Raw genomic sequence first — 17,615 nt, forward strand, 5'->3', positions numbered from 1 at the left:
ATATGAACATGGGTAGATGCATAATTATTTCAGTTATTTAAAGCATATGCAAATAAAAATAGCAGTTTTATTATTGCTTTTATTGCATGTGTCTATAAACAACCACACTAAATCTGTAAAATTTCTCATAAACACTGAACGGGCAAGCTTTTGACAATGCACTAATTTCCATGAATTCTTAATGGGCTATAAAGTGAGATGAAAATCCTTAAATGATAGCAAGTATTCATCTTTAGCAGTTGCTCGCTTTCATTTGGACCCATCCTCAACAAGCATAAGTGCTTTTTTCTTAGGCATCTGTATCACGAGTTGATAAGCACAGTGGCAGTAGACATTTCCAAGTCATTTCTTTTTGCATTAGCCTTCAATACGTACCATTTATGACGGAAGTCATCTGTGAGAAGCTCATCATGCCAGCATGGGTTGTTTCTCTGGTTTTGATTCTCTTTCAGATCCATCCCCTACGTTGCTTATGTATCTTGGCATAAGCTCTCCTGGTGGTAGCTGCTAATACAGATGCGCAGCAGATGTCCTTTTTATTTGATATACAATCAAATATCTCATAGGAAACATGTGATGCAAATTTCCAGCACAAATAGCTCCCCACAATTTTATCACCTTTTTCTTGAGGGCTCAACTAACTTGTTGCTGGAACACCGTTAAGAGGGGATATCAGCTATAGGTTGAAAGTGAAAGGTTCTCTTTTTCTCTAGATTAGAAATATATTTGAGTAGGCACAAGAGCCTATTAATTAGTCAGTAAGTACCGAGAGCCTATTACTTGCTCAAGACCATAGGGGGCCAGGTACAAAAGGCGTATAAGATGTAATAACTCCTCTAGAAAAACATCAGTTGAACAAAAAGAAAGAAATGCTCATTACCATTTATACTGTGTTTAGGATGAACAGGCATCCAAGTTGACAGTTTCTAGGCTTTTTGATCATCTTATTAATGCTAGGAACACTCTCCTAAGTGCCATATTTACATACATAGAACATATAAGAAAATATCAAGAGCTCCATGCTTCCCAAGGTTAAGAACCCCTGTTCTGAGAGATACTTTCCTACATCAGAGAGTGATTCTGTTTGGGGTTTTTTCTCTTCCTTCCTTCCTTCCTTCTTACAGCCACCACCTGCAACACATGGAAGTTCCCAGGCTAAGGGCTGAATCAGAGCTGCAGGTGCATCCTACACTGCAGCTCACGGCAATACCAGATCCTTAACCCACTGAGCGAGGCCAGGGATCGAACCCACATCTTCATGGACACTATGTCAGGTTCTTAACCCACTGAGCCACCATGGGAACTCCTTGATTCTGAAGATTTATATTAGGTGATGTACATAAAACTTCTAGCCCATGGAATAGAATTTAGTATATGTGCAATAAATATTGGTATGTTCCCCCCTTCTCCTAAATATTAGAAATTCATATTTTATTTCAAAAATCCTAGATTTGACTGCTGATGACTATTACCACTAGAAAAATACATGAAAATAGCATCCCATTTGCAATTGCATTGGTATCGTAGAAGCCCAGACTTGAAACCCAAAGGTAAACAAAAATGGCTGTTTCTCTAAGACCCAAAAAAGGGTCTCCAGTTTCTCTTCCACCTAGAGCAGAAATATACAATCCATTTCTAGTAGACTCTCTCTTCTATATCTCCAAACTCATCATAATAAACCCTGTCCTCCCCTCAAGCCATTGTCACACATCTTTTTCCTTTCTTCACTAAGATCCTTGAAAAGATAGTCTCTATTCCTTCCACCACTTTCTTCCCTTAAATTCACACGTCAGCCCATCCTCGTGTGGCTCCTGACTTTCCCTCCCCACTGAAATACCTTTGGTTAGGTCCCCACAAATTCCTAAATGCTACTTCTCAGACATGCTGCTAGAACTCTCTGTAGCTCTTAGCCCTATTGAGGTTATTCTTCCAGAACTGTGGTTGCCCTAATGTCTTTCTCTCCTTCCATTCTCTCTCCTGGCTCTTCTCCACCGTGTGGGGCCCCCTCCCCTTTTTGTGTGTGTGTGTGTGTGTGTGTCTTTTGAGGGCTGCACCCTCAGCATATGGAGGTTCCCAGGCTGGGGGTCGAATTGGAACTGTTGCCGCCAGCCTACGCCACAGCCACAGCCACGCCAGATCCGAGCCATGTCTGTGACTTACCCTACAGCTCACAGCAACGCCGGATCCCTAACCCACTGATTGAGGCCAGGGATCGAACCCACAACCTCATGGTTCCTAGTCAGATTCATTTCCGCTGTGCCACGACGGGAACTCCTCCCCTCCCTTTTGTCTCTTGTGTTTCCTCCTAATCCTTTATTAGTGTTTCCAAGATATTTGCTGGGATTTTCTTCTTTTCTCAATACATACGCTCCCTGGTGAATCTCATCCATCCCCATTGCCTCAGTTCCGCCCTGTGAACCGATGGCTTCTGAATCTGTGCCCTGATCCTTGCCAGAATTTCCAATCCATGGCTATATTTGGAGGTACTACAGGTACCTCAAACTCTATGCTCCTCCAAACCCAAGTCCTTGCCTGGCCTCAGGCCACGCCCCACCTCCCCCAACCCTGTCTTGCAACGTCAGTATCCATCAGGCCTCCTGGGCTGGATGACTTGGCCTCGCCTTGGACTCATATGCCTTATCTCTGCAGAAAGTTGCCCATCAAGTCCTGCAGCGTCTTCCTCTGTAGCATTTCTGGCTTTGGCTTCTCCTCCATCACAACCTGCTTTGGATCTTTATTGCTCTTATCAGGGTCCAGAGTGTGGCCTTCTCGGTCCATTCTCTGTTTAGAAATACAAATCTCCATTATCCAGAAAGCAAGGGCTCATCATGAGCTCACAGTGCTTAGAGACAAAAAACCAATCTCTTCTGCGTGGCATTCAGGGGTTCATCGCACTCTGGTCCCACCAGGCTCTTTAGCCTCTGAAGTCACCAACCCCTTCCATGCCTCTGTGCCTTTGTTTCACTGCCCTTGCTGGCACATCTTGCCAGGTTCGTTAAGTCTACTCATTGCTTAAGACACAGCTCAGATGCCACCTTCCCTGTGAAGATTTATTTATTTTTGCCACTCCAAATACAAGAATCCGAGTTTTGCTAATGCTGCTGGCAAAGCACATACCCATATAGTCATTATGCACAGTTGCTCATGTTGCTCATTGAGCAAGGTCACCTGCCCAAGAGGGCAAGGGTCTAAAATCCAGGAGCATCTATTTTTCTAATTCGCATAAAGGTGCAGTGTAGGCTAGTGGTGAACCAGTGTCAAATGAGATGTCTTCTGTTTAGGGATCTCGAATACATCTGCCCTTCTAAACCATGAATTCTTTAGAACTAGGTCTGCTTTGCCTTTTTGTCTTCAAAACTTAGCGCAGTCTCTTACTTAGACTTGCAAAGACGGTCCATTTTGTAAGACGGATAACAGCAAAAATAATGTCAACATTTTAAATCTTTTATGATGTGGTAGGAACAACTAAATGTTTTTGCCTGGCCAATCTTGAGTTAACACAATAAGCCTGGGCTCTTAGTACCTCCGTTATACAGACCATGAAAGCAGGGTTCAAAGAAGCCAGTTATCTGCTTAAAGTCACATAGCCAGGATCTGAATCCAGGCCTAATTCCTAAGCGCCTCAGAGACGGGAAAGGTACACACCTGCGCACACCCAGGGCCCCAATGGCAAAGCCTGGGGCTCGGGGCCGTTGGAGCATCTCAAGTGTTGTCGCAGAAAGCCATCTGATGAAAGGGCAAATCCAGGAGCATCCTGAAGCCCACCCGGGAAAAGGCAGACGTAACCTTTCTGCATGGGAAAAGGACACGCTTAGATAGCTGCCCTGCTGTGTCCCGGGAGCCTCAGAGGCCATCCTCCCAGCAGGTGAGCCAGTCTCTGAGTTAAGAGAGACTGCCTGCGGGGCCCTCTTGCTCTGCCTCTGCCCGCCACCATCCTCTCTCTCTCCTCTCTCTCTCTCTCTCTCTTTCTCTCTCTCTCTCGGTACCAATGAACCTCAGCTGGGTTTTTGGCGCTCGTCCATGTCCCGGTCACATGCAGGCTCCGTGTAAGCGCCAGAGCCCCTCTGTCAGGCTCAGCTGGCATGCTCAGCTGGCACAGTAGGGCCATTGATCGCGGCCAGGCGGAGTGGCTCCGTGCCCACAGGCCCCGCTGTTTCACTCAGGATTCATTAACACGGTGAGTGGGGGGGAAGGACAGACACCTCCTGAGAGGAAGGCCGGCCGGAGCTGAGAGGGGATTTTCAGGCAACCACAGGAGAGGTAAGAGCTCTTTCCAAAGCAGTTTTTACGACATGTGCTAGAAACCACACGTAGTCCTTCTGGAAGGCTGCTGAGAGGGGCACTGTAGACCCCTGGTGCTTCCAACTTCCGTCCTGCTACCGACCCCCACAACCAGCTTCAAATGAACCCTCAGGATTCTAGACAGACTGAGAAATGAGCACATTATGAGTCTTTCTTTCCTTTCTTTCTTTCTTTCTTTCTTTCTTTCTTTCTTTCTTTGTTTCTTTCTTTCTTTCTTTCTCTCTCTCTCTCTTTCTCTCTCTCTCTCTTTCTTTCTTTCTCCCGCCTCCTTCTCCTCCTCCTTCCTCTTCTTCTCCTTTTTCTTCTTCTGAATCCTGTTTAATTTCCACCTTTTCCTCAGAGCTTGCTCAAACCCTGAAAAACAGCTTCCTGCTCAGGGGCCCTGGAGCATTTGTGTCTGGCTCACACATCTGAAAAGTCACAGTTGTTGATGGAACCACCTCTGGCCTTGTCCTCTGTGCCAGACATTGTAATAGAGGCCGAGAGAGACCAATTAAAACTCTTCGCAGGAGTTCCCATGGTGGCTCAGCAGGTTAAAAACCCGACTAGTACCCATGAGGATGTGGGTTTGATCCCCTGGCCTTGCTCAGTGGGTTAAGGATCTGGCATTGCTACACACTGTGGTGTAGGGTGGTAGCTGCAGCTCCAATTCGCCCCCTAGCCTGGGAACTTCCATATGCTGCAGGTGCAGCTATAAAAAAGCAACCAACCAACCAAACACCTGTTCACATTCTCGAGAGCCCAGTCCAATGGACAAGGTGGATGGGTAGAAAGACAACTTCCATAGAGGGTGATGGATTCTGTCACCAAAAGACACGAAGGGTCTAGAAGAGAGCAGAGCTGATGTGTTCACCCACCGTGAGGCAGGGCTTCAGAAAAGCTGCCCAGAGGAAGGGTGTATGCATCTTGAACAAGCAGAGGGGGAGTTTCAGGCAAAAGCTCTTTAAACTGCAATGTCTGTGTGTGCAAGAAATACAAATACAGTGGTATATATTTTTTTAAAGGTCTCCAGGCGATTCCATGCACAGCAAAGCTTAAGAATCTCTGCTCAGGAGACCAAACCACAACACACCTGCTCTTGCTGGGACATCATGCCCCAGCCAGGGCAGCTGGCAGCCAGGGAATGAATTGTCCAGAGCGACAAAGGGCCCGCCCCCTTGCCTAACGGTGGAACCAACTCTCATGCATCAGAGCTTCCCCACAGGTCTAGCTAGAGCTGGAGTCCAGCCGAGATCCCATCCTTGCTTTTAGCCCCTTTCCTGCCCTAACCTGCCCCTCCTCACTCGCCTTCTCCTGAGAGCGAAAGGGTGAAAACACCTAGCAAGTTGCATGCACCTGAAATTCCATCTCGGCTCTGCCTTCGGGCTCCTGACTCCTGATCCCCTGTCCTTCGGACTAATCATTATAGTGCTCAGTGTGGATTTACTGATAGTGATGGTGGTAAAATTTCCCAGACAAAGGCTTTTTGGACTCTCAAATCTGATTTGCAAACGATGCCTTGTCCCTTTATGGGAAGATGTAGAGGACAGTGGTTTAATGCAAGGAAGACTGACACATGTGAGACGGACAAATCCGAAGAAAAAGGGCTCAGTCCTCAGTCACCCCACATAAACAGCTGCCAGGCTCACCTTTTCCGATGCCTGTTTATTCACAGCCAGAGCCTTTGACTTCTTCGCTGTGTTGTCTTGGTTTAAAACACAGCCAGGATCTCCAGGGAATATTTGTGAATCGTTTCTAACTGATCAGCCTCTACTGAGATGGCGCCTTCATTCAAGCTTGTCAGAAGCAATCATTTTAATTTTCTGCAAATGCCTTCATGGCATTTCTTGGCTGACGAATCATTGTTTTAAAATGTTGGTGCAAAGGACAGTGGCTTTTGCGTCTCCAACGTGGCTATTGTCACCCTTTAATATTTTGGGCACTGCTTTGTAAAAAAAAAAAAAAAGTTTATCTCCAATATACTGCAAATAAAAGACTTTCTAATCTATTGATTCAATCTCAAACCCTCTCTTTAAACAGTTTTTTTGCATGTCTGGAGGACTTCTTTGGGGACTATACCAAAAGCAAAAGATGTGTCAGAGAGCTGCCGAGTGGTCCTCCGTTACTCACATATTTGATCGTCATCATGGTCCTTCTGTTGCTATGACAGCATCTTCGTATCAGGATTGCCAGTGGCATCTGTCCTTCAACATTTATTTGTCCCTTGGGCGAGAACTCTGGGTTTAAGTCACTGCAGAGGAGGACACAGGGGACTCAGTCTGGGACTCTGATTGGAAAGGGTGAAAACAAATGCCAGTTGAAGGCCAGCTCTAGGTATAACAAAAGATGCATCAGTACCAGGATTCTAAAAGTTTGCACTGAATCCTGAGTCCACTCACATGGCAAAGGACAACCATGTAGGCAATTGTATTAGTTAAGGTAAAAGCTCAGCTGCTATAACAAAGAGGCCCCCAAACACAGTGGCTTAAGCATGATGGAAGTTTGTTTTCCTCTAATTTAACAGCCTGGAAAGGAGTGGTCCAGGGCTGGTGGAATGGCTCTGCCATCTTCAACGTGTGGCTTCCAGGGTCGTTCGAGCCATTGTCACTTCTCAGAGAATGAGATCGGAGAGAAGAAATTTGGAGAAGCCCTTTTCTTTTTAAAGAAGATAACCCCAAAGCCATGCACATAACCTTGACTCATCTCCTTTTAGCCTGAATGTAGTCTCATGGTCAAACCTAGCTTCAGGGAAGGATGGCATACTTTGTTTTGAGCCCAATGGCTATATATCCCACTAAACTTACTAAACGAAAGGGCTCAGGAGGTCTCATTGTGGCTCAGCAGATTAAGGACCCGACATTGTCTCTTTGAGGATGCAGGTTCAATCCCTGGCCTCGCTCAGTGGGTTAAGGATCCAGCATTGCTGCAGGCTGTGGTGTAGGTTGCAGATGTGGCATGGATCCAGTGTTGGATCCAGTGTTGCCATGGCTGTGGCCTTGACTGCAGCTGCAGCCCTCATTCGACCCCTGGCCCAGAACTTCCATATGCCGCAGGTGCATCTGGACAAAGAGGGAAGGAAGGAAGGTGAAAGACAGACAGAAAGGAAGAAAGAAAGAAAGAAAGGGCTCAGCAGTCTCTCCCATGGCAAGTTAAATGCCCAGGGACCCAAAATAAATTGAGGAGAAGACCAGAAGTGGGGTCTAAGTAATAAGCTCACAGCAGAGGGTCATGCACACTGTGAACTCCGAGTACATATTTAAAGACTGGAGTGATGGGTGAATGCACTGTTTTGTAACCCGAACGGCCTAAGATAGTTCCTTAATCCTTTATCAGTATCATCTCATTAATCCTCAAAGTAACCTTAAGAAATAGGCACTGTTATTTCCTCCCATTTCACAGATAAAAAAATTGAGGTTGAGTAAAAGGTTAAATTACTTGCCTGGGGTTAACAGAGCTTGGAAATGGCAAGGCTGAAATGCACAAGCTGAAAGGCATTCCACTTGATCTTCTGTGTCTATTTGTCTGTCTCGCATTTATTGCAAATCTTGATGGAGCAACGATTTCATGTTTTTCTTCAGGTTGGAAATCCAAGTGTAAGTTAGAAGCTTTGAATGTCCTACAAATATCTACATACTCAAGAATGATTATACCAATTAAAATGTTCATGGGCAAAGGCATTTTGTTGAATAAAACTATAGATGTTCTTGGAGTTCCTGTCATGGCTCAGTGGTTAACGAATCTGACTAGGAACCATGAGGTTTTGGGTTCGATCCCTGGCCTTGCTCAGTGGGTTAAGGATCCGGCATTGCCATGAGTTGTGGTATAGGCGGCAGATGCAGCTCGGATCCCGAGCTGCTGTGGCTGTGGTGTAGGCCGGCATCTACAGCTCTGTTTGGGCCCCTAGCCTGGGAACCTCCATATGCTGTGGGTGCAGCCCTGGAAAAGACAAAAAAAGGACAAAAAAAAAATTTCAGTAAACAACCAGGGGTTGGCATAGGAATACCAACTTGGTTATTTTGTCCTGGAAGGATAGTAAAAGAAAAAAAAAGCTTAGTGTTTTCAATTCCCTTCATTTCACAAAACAAAGGACATGTTAACATTTTAAAAATAGAAAGGGCATAATCTCAGCATAATGATAATATTTCCCCCCAAAGGACTGCTTTTGTTAAAGGTCTGTGAAGATTCTTAATGGACAGCACAGGCCAGCGTCTGGAACTCTTGGGTCAGATCAGAAAGAGCCAACAAATGAGGTTCATTCCAGCATATTAGAGACCTGGCTACACCTTAGGATGGGTTTTCTTCTGACCTGGGTTCACGCCTTAAGGTCCTTATAGTCCCATGAGGCCCAGACTTTTCCCTTTGGGGGAATATGGACAGAGCAAGAGTGGGAGCAGCAGTCCCAACCTTCCCTGAACCCTTCCTCTAGAGTGGCCTTCCTTAGAAACCATGGACTCCTCGAGAGAGCTCCTACATAAACGACATTAGCCCACACCTGCTAGGGTCCCAGCTGCAGCGGGGCAGTTCTTTTCTCAGCATGAGCCCTGTTTAAGCAGCTTTTAGAAGTCAGAGAGAACGTTCACTCTTTGATCTATTATTAAAAGGATAAACATGGGTTTGTGTGTACAAACCCCAGTTTCCTGAGGCTGCTGCAACAATGTGCCACAAACCTAGGTGGCTTAAAACAAAAGAAACTTGAAGTTCCTGTTGGGCTCAGCAGGTTAAAAAGCCGACATGGTGTCCATGAGGATGTGGGTTCAATCCCTGGCTTCGCTTAGTGGATTAAGGATCTGGTGTTGCCACAAGCTGCAGCGTAGGTGACAGATGCAGTTCAGATCTGGCATTGCTGTGGCTGTGGCTGTGGCGTAGTAGGCTGGCAGCTGCAGCTCCATTCGACCCCCTAGCCCAGGAACTTCCATGTGCCATACCTGCTCTTTCTCTGAAGACTTTAGGAAGGAAATTTTCTTGCCTCCTAGAAGAGAAACATTTTTTGTCTCTGCTTTTGGGGGCAGATGGCCATCCTCTGCAGACCAAGCAGCATCACTCCGGACTGGACGCCGTTATCAACCGGCCTTGCGCCGCCCCCCCCCCCCCTCCGTTATCACACTGTCTTTCCTGTGCACATAGCTGTCTTTGGCTTTCTTCTCTTCCCAGGAGGGCACCGGCCAATTGGGATTAGGATCGCCCCCCCACCCCCAATGACCTCATCTTAACTTGATCACATCTGCAAAGATCTTATTTCCCAATAAAGCCACAATCAAGGTTCTTGGGCTTCGAATGTCATATCTCTTGGGGCGGGAGAAGGATGTGCAATGAACCCACAAGAATACAGAAGCTTTTCTCCATGGCACTGATGAACCATGGCTTTGAGGATGATTGCAGTCCGCCCCAAAGCCCCTGAAAAAGTGGGCATTTGCTCATCAGATGCCTTAACACGCTAATAGTTTCCTGCTGGTCACCTGGTAGTGTTTGTCTGGCTCTTTGAGGGACCCTCAAGATGTACAAAACCTGGTCTCAACCTCACCAGTTTTCAGACCTTTTTGTGCCCCAGTTGCCCTCTGTGTAAAGCAGGGATGACAGTGGCACCTTCCTTGCAGGCTTGTTACATGTGATGATAGTTAAATGAGGTAACTGTCACTGCGTGGACCACAGCAAAGAATCAACAGATGTTACCGACGGCTTCAATCTAATGTGTGAACAAAATAGACCCAAGGTTTAGAGAATAAGAACCAAAAGCATGAGTTCCCATTGTGGCTCAATGGGTTAAGAACCCGACACAGTGTCTGTGAGGATGCGGGTTCAATCCCTGGCCTCGCTCAGTGGGTTAGGGATCTGGTGTTGCCGCAAGCTGTGGCGTAGGATGCAGGCGTGGCTCAGATCCTGCACTGCTGTGGCTGCGGTGCAGGCCTGCAGCTGCAGCTCTGATTTGACCCCTAGCCAGGGAACGTCCATATGCAACAGGTGTAGCCATAAAAGGGGGGGTGGTGCACAATATACTATATATACTTAATTTTTTTTAAATTAACGTATACTTGATTTGGGGATGCCACTAGAGAGTCTCATACTAAGTGAGATAAGTCAGAAAGAGAAAGACAAATACTATATGGTATCACTTATATGTGGAATCTAAAATATGGCACAAATGAACCTGTCTACGAAAGACAATATACTGTATATGCTGATATGTTCACAGTATAGACATTCAGACAGAGGAACGGGAGCACCCCAGATACTGACTTATTGTCTTAGTTATGGCATGCTTGTGTTTGCACGTGAATGTCTAAATGTGGGTAACTATGGATGTGTGTTTGAGTTTGGGGGTAGTTGGGTAGAGGAGCAGTCGCCCGGAGGTTGAATATCTTTGTTGGGACTGAAAAAGACCTTCCTCATTCTGTTTTCATCTAATCACAGGATTCCTGCAAAGCCCCAGGGACAAAACTCTGTTGTGTGTTGGGCCCCGCACTCGGCGGGGGGGGGGGGGAGGGGGGTGCTGCCAGCCTGTGTGCCTTGTGTGAAAGGTCCTGGCAAGTCAGGCTTAGGCCCTGAGCAGGGAGGTCACCCCATGGCTGAGACAGGTCTCTTTATTTTGCCTGAGAAGAGATGGTTCCTGGACCCTAATGTCCTCACAGCCTGCTCAAATTCCCTGTTCCTTGAGAGCCATTGATCAAGACCACTGTTTTGTGGTTTCAGACTAAGCATGGTAGAAGCCAAGATGAAGAGGCGGTGGTGGGGTTCCTTCAAGACTTATGCATCATATGCAGCCAAAAAAAAACAAGACGTGTTGACTTAGCACCAAACCAAAACAAAACCCAAACAAAGAAACCAACCAACAAACAAATCCATCCCTACCACTTACCTGCTATCAGGAAAGGGAGAATCTCACCTTTTCACTTCAAAATAGTCTGAAAGAATTTTGCACAGCCAGGCTCTCTTCATTCAGAATTAAAGTAATGGATCTGAAGCGACTGCAGCCACCTCTCCACTGATATTTCTGCTGTTATCATAATAATTGTAATATTAATTGATTAATCTAGCCCAAGGCATTCAAGTGGCTGCACACGAAATTAGAATGTAATTGCAACAATAAAGAGATCAAATGAGATAATTAAAACATAAAAGATGACAAATGCTAACTCGGAAGTCTTTTGTATGCATGGAAACCTACGCTACCTATTTATCAGGCAATGTTTGGAGATTCCTAAGGAGAGAGTTCAAGGCAGAATAAATTCTGTGATCTGCTTACACAAAGATACCAAGTAAATGTCCTCACACGGGGCCTGATTGCAGCCCAATTGCAGGTCCAAGCAAACCTTCCACAGAGTGTTGTTTAGATGCATCTTTTAAGAAGGTGTGACACTGAACTGATGTTAATGCCATGTTCCCATTTCTTCTTAAGCTTCAAACGGCCGGGTAGCATCTACAGGACACACGGCAGGAAGAGAACAAGGCAGACAAAGGGAAGCAGGTCAAGAAGCCATTGAGGGGAGTTTCCGTCGTGGCTCAGCAGGTTACGAACCCAACTAGTGTCCATGAGGATGCGGGTTCGATCCCTGGCCTCACTCAGTGGGTTAAGGATCCCACATTGCTGTGAGCTGTGGTGTCAGTCACAGATGCCACTCTGATCCCGTGTGGCTGTGGCTGTGGCTGTGGCCAACAGCTGCAGCTGCAATTTGACCACTAGCCTGGGAACCTTCGTAAGCCACAGAGGAGGCCCTAAAAACAAAAACAAAACAAAACAAAACAGAACAAAAAACAGCCTTTGAGGCTTAGATATGTAACTTATATCCATAGAATTCAAAAGAAGGGGAAATAGACCAATAGACTGTCCAGGCAGGTCCTGAGTTTCTCAAACCAGAACCATTTGGTGTCACGGTCCAGGGCCCCTGGAGGGCAGGGGTGGTTTTGTACCCTGGACCCAGTTTCCATCCAATTTCTGTTCTTATTGACTATCAAAGAGACAGTCTAGGAATGGAAAGCCTTCATGCTACGAATTTTCTAAAACTTCAGATTTCTATTCTTCATCATTTTACTCTCTGGCCCTGATTTGATTTTTTTTTTTTTTAATACCTTATTCAGCTTATGCAGTCTCTTACTGAAAGGAGCTTAGGTCACCACTGATCTGACCAATTTCAGGTCTTCTTTCTGTCCAGCTACCTCTGGGGTTAGGCCAGCTGCACTGATTGCAGGGGGCCGTGGACCTGCACACATTATCGTATCAACACTGCCATGATGACAGGGCCAGCGGCCACCACACTGCCACCATCACTAAGGAATGCTCTTGGAGATAAGGCACTCATTCATTTAGTCAACACTCAACACACATGTATTCAGTGATTTTTTTTTTTTTTTTTTTTTGCTTTTTAGGGCCACACCCACAGCATTCAGAAGTTCCCAGGCTAGGGGTCAAATCGGAGCTACAGCTGCCCGTCTACGCTACAGCCATGGCACCACCATGGGATCGGTGCCACATCTCACGGCAACTCTGGATCCTTAACCCACTGAGCGAGGCCAGGGATCGAACCCTGCATCTTCATGGATACTAGTCAGATTTGTTTCCACTGAGCCACAACAGGAACTCCCTGTTGAGTGACTTTAGTATCGAGGAACCAAACGAAGTCCCTGGTCTCAGGAAGCTTATGTTCCAGTGGGGGCGGGAGGGGGGTACAATGTAAACAAATAAACAAGAAAAATATAATGTAGTGTCAGATGACGATAAGTGTCAGGAAGGAAAATAAGTCTGGCAGAGTCTAAAGGGTGCCTGGGGAAGGGGCGCTGTTTTAGAGTGTGGTCAGGGAAACCCGCCCTCCCAACCAGGGTGTTGAGAGGAGATCTGAAAAATCCCCAGGAATGAGCTTCACTTTCCTATTCCTTCAACAGACTAATGCACGCAAGTCTTTGGGGAATGAGATGCCAAAGATAGAACGGAATCCTTTCTTGGTGGTTTCGGGAAAATAAGAAGAAGAGCCACTTCGTATTAAGTGCTTTACAAGGATTAACTCATTTAATCCTCACAGCAATGTGGTGAGGTAGAAATGATTATTTCCTGCAGAATAATGGTTATTGATGAGTATTCCTCCTTCTGCTGATGAGGCTGGCAACTCACCGAGGGTTATATGGCTAGTGGATGGTGAGATTGGGTTTCAACCCCAGGCCCCCTGAGCTTTGGGGGTTTTTATTTTTATTTTTTTTGGAACAGCTATATTGAGGTATCCTTGATAGATGATGAACTGCACATGTTTGAAATGTACCATTTGAGAGTTTTTAGTGTCTACACATGAAACCATCACCACCATGAAGACAAATGAACCTACGTCTCACTCCCAAAAGTTTCCTTGGGCCTCCCTTTTTTTATCCCTATGGCTGCACCTGTGGCACATGGAAGTTCCCAGACTAGGGGTCATATTGGAGCTGTAGCTGCTGGCCTACACCACAGCCACAGCCACAGCCACAGCCACAGCCACAGGAGATCTGAGCCACATCTGCGACCTACACCACAGTTCACGGCAACACAGGATCCTTAGCCCACGAGGCCAGGGATCAAACCCACGTCCTCATGGATGCTTGTTGAGTTCATAACCCTCTGAGCCACAGGGGAACTCCCCTTGTGCCTCCTTTTAATCTCCCCTTTGATCCCTCTCCCACACCCGCATCTCCAAGCAACCAGTGACCCGCTTTCTATCAGTATAGATTAGCTTGCATTTTCTACAATTTTATATAAATGGATTCATACAGCCTGAACTCTCTTTTGTTTGGCTTCTTTCACTCAGCATAATTAGTCTGGGATTCATCCAGGTCATTGCAGGCCTCAGCAGCTGAGTGGTGTTCTGTCGTGTTGCACATACCCTGGTTTGTCTCTCCACTCACCTGTTAGTGGACATTGGGCTTTAATGGCCAGTTTGGGGCCATTACAAACTCAACTGCTAGGAACATTCGTGTACAAATCTTGGAGTTCTCGTCATGGCTCAGTGGTTAACGAATCCAACCAGGAACCATGAGGTTGCAGGTTCGATCCCTGGCCTTGCTCAGTGGGTGAAGGATCCAGCGTTGCCGTGAGCTGTTGTGTAGGTCGCAGATGTGGCTTGGATCCCACGTTGCTGTGGCTCTGGCATAGGCTGGCAGCTACAGCTCCGATGAGACCCCTAGCCTGGGAACCTCCATATGCCGAAGGTTTGGCCCTAGAAGAAACAAAACCAAAACAAATCTTTGTATTAGACCCACACTCTTCATCATTACCTAACACAGTTTTCTTTTAAAAAGATAAAAATAGGATGCACGGAAGATGCATCGTGTGGCAGAATTACACTGATCCAGACCTGAGACTTCTAAATCCCAGAACCATCCTAGTCTGAGGGTAAGGAGTAGCCCCTGAAAAATACAGTTGCAAACCCTTTCATGTCGCTTGGTTCCTCCATAATCCGAGGAGAGACTACCTTAGATAACCTAGCAGCAGAAATGCCCTGTTTGTACTCTCTCTCCCGCATTTACTAACAGTGTGACTTGTCAACGACTCACTTGTCCTCTCCAGACCTCTCTCCTCATGAGTCAACAACATCCCAGCCAAGCCGAAGGCTGACTCATAGCACGCACTCATCAGAGGCAAACTGGATTATCCGCGGAGTTGTGCGTTGCACGGCCACTCCACTGTTCCATATTGCTGTGCCCTCCTGATCATCAGGACCTTAGCGTCTCAGAGCTGCATGTCACCTAAGAAACCATATAAGAAAACCAAGGCCCAGAGAGTCAGGGAGTGCCCAAGAGGGCAGGAGGAAGCTCAAAATCCAGGGGTCCCTTCATCGTTTTCAGAACTCTTCCTCCTACACCAAACTGCTGCTTGTTGCTTGTTCAAATTTGATATCAAGCAAATGGGCTGAATTAAGTGGGTGTGGTCCCCCCCCCCATTTTATAATGGATTAGGGTGGCAATCGTCTGTCTTGGTCTATTTACCATACAGTGTGTGATCAAACCGCAGATGCTTCAAGCCTCAGGTCCCAGGAACACCTAGCTAGCTATAGGTGAATGCTACAAAATAGGAAACACTTTGGGGGGAGGGAAGCCGTAATAAGAGAGACAAATAAATGATTCATTTCCCCTCCACTGTTGGTTGAAGTTATAATTACCCAAACTTTAAAAATAAAACCTGAAAAGCATCGCCGTCTCTGTGGCAGCACGGCAGAAGCACACCCCGTTGCATCAGCTCAAATCACACATTTAACAACTGCTGTTTTAGGTTTAGCCTAATTAAGGAATGATTCTTGGTACATGTATTCCTACTGCAATTAAGCAACTCACGGTGTAGGGTGGAATTGTTAAGGCTTCTTAAAACTGCCTTTCCTCTTGCAGGATTAAAAGATGAATATCTCCTAGAGAAGGCAGCTGTAAGAGGTTTGTGTTCTGACTCACGGAAGTCTGAATATATTTGCTTTAGAGTGACTTTTCTTTAGAATAATTTAAATAACAGAGTAATAGGCGGGAAGTGTTTCTCTTGAGGATGGTGAGGTAGGCAATGGAGATAAAATTGCTTTGGAGATGGCTGATCAGAACACAGTTTAGAATTCAGAATACACTCCAAACTTTGAATGGAGGGAGAGATGAGTTTTCATGGAGTTTTGTTGGTTGGGGACCACGTGCTGCCAAAGAAGGGACAGACATGCCCACTCCCAGCCTCCCTGTGTCATGTCCTGCGTGTGTAGTTTGCATGTAAAGCTCGTCCTGGCTTTGCCATGTAAAAAGCAAACAGGTTGGAAATGTTTATGTTGACAGTCATGTTTAATGAACCTCTAAGTGTGATGCTCCCTTACGCCATCATCTGAGTTTCTCAGCCTCTCGTGAGCAGATGAATGAATTCCAGTGTTTGGACAGCTCGTCCCTAATATGCGTCATGTGGTCAGAGACACTTGCTGTTCTGTCCTTGCAGGTGCTGGGACAGAAAGATTGGCACAGACTGAAATGATTCTTAGGACTTTAACCCAAGATGGTGGTGGCTTCTAAATGTCTGTATAGATGAGCCTTGGACTTTCGATACCGTTTCAAGGAGAGGCTGGTTGGGGTTTGGTGTTTAAGAGGCGTTTGCATAGCAGGCATATAGTTTTCACTTGAATGTTATGCTTACCGAAGTCCCTATGGCATCAATTCCACATGAGCCATCATTTGCTGCTGGTGAGGTTCATGGCCAGGGCCGCTCCCTCACCCCTACCAGTTCACCTACAGAAGCTCCTTGGGCCCAGTACATTTGGATAAACCTTCAGCTGGTGAAAGGCTAAACCAGACAGCAGTAAATATCCCTTTAAGGAGTGTTCGCAGAGTGGCAGCAAATTTTGACACATCGTGATGGTTAACCAGCCTCCTGCACAGGTCTGTCACTTGGCCCATTGCCTGCGGTACCCTTCATGACCATTTGTTATGGCCTAAATCTCTCCTGTAAAGGGTCTTCCTTTCACATGACAACTGTGAACAACACCACGTAAAAAACCATGGGAGTTCCTATTGTGGCGCAGTGGAAGTGAATCCAGCTAGGATCCACGAGGATCGATCCCTGGCCTCGCTCAGTGGGTCAGGGATCCGGTGTTGCCGTGAACTGTGGTGTAGGTCGCAGATGTGGCTTGGATCTGGCATGGCTGTGGCTGTGGTGTAGGCTGGCCACTGTAGCTCCCATTCGGCCCCTAGCCTGGGAACCTCCATGTGCCGAGGGTATGGTTCTAGAAAGCAATAAAGGAAAGAAAGGAAGGAAGGAAGAAAGGAAGGAAGGAAGGAAGGAAGGAAGGAAAGAAAGGAAAGAAGGAAAGAAAGAAGGAAGGAAGGAAGGAAGGAAGGAAGAAAACGACGGCCCAGGAGGGCCAACTGAAAAGAAAGGAGAGGTAAGGGGTCACCTCACCTAGTGCATTTCTCCAGGACCCTTGGGGAGCTCGACACTGGGTGCCACTTCCACTCTCTCACCACTTCCGGTCCCGCTTGAGCAGTGTAACCTGGGGATTCTGGGAAAGCTGAGCGTTGTGAATTAGGTCAGCACAGGAGAGCCACCAGCAGACATGAGTCAGGGACACCTGTATGACAGGAACCCAGGGCAGGTGGGAGCCAGGCACAAGCCCACAAGCAGAGGGACAGTCAGTGGGCTGTTTGTAGAGCTGAAGACCTGCCCTGGCACAGGAAGTTTTGTGATGCAGAAAGAAATGTTAGTGCCTAGGGGTGTAGTCCAAATACCTTAGGAGGACTGGAATTAATCTTCTAATACAGTCAGGGAGTCTTTAGATACTCACTTTTGGAGAAGCTCCTCTTGAAGTCATGAACAGCGTTGAGCAGGCAACACCAGTTCATGAACTCACTTATCCTGCCCACAGCAG

At 46.6% G+C, this 17,615-nt stretch overlaps 1 protein-coding gene across 8 annotated transcripts in view; it reads left to right on the top strand.

Annotated features, from left to right (window-relative positions):
• The window catches only part of PHACTR1 (phosphatase and actin regulator 1), a 561,465-nt gene that overhangs the window by 208,206 nt on the left and 335,644 nt on the right, over nt 1-17,615 (top strand). The window contains exon 1 of one of the 8 annotated variants that reach the window (XM_021099763.1): nt 4,049-4,260. The exons of the other annotated variants lie outside the window; for them this stretch is intronic. The gene's annotated coding sequence lies outside the window, so the exon portion shown is untranslated. Of the gene's footprint in view, nt 1-4,048; nt 4,261-17,615 lie in introns of those variants that run through there. 8 annotated transcript variants of the gene reach the window in all.

The sequence above is a fragment of the Sus scrofa genome, chromosome 7 (genome assembly GCF_000003025.6).
Source record: "Sus scrofa isolate TJ Tabasco breed Duroc chromosome 7, Sscrofa11.1, whole genome shotgun sequence".
NCBI lineage: Eukaryota > Metazoa > Chordata > Mammalia > Artiodactyla > Suidae > Sus > Sus scrofa.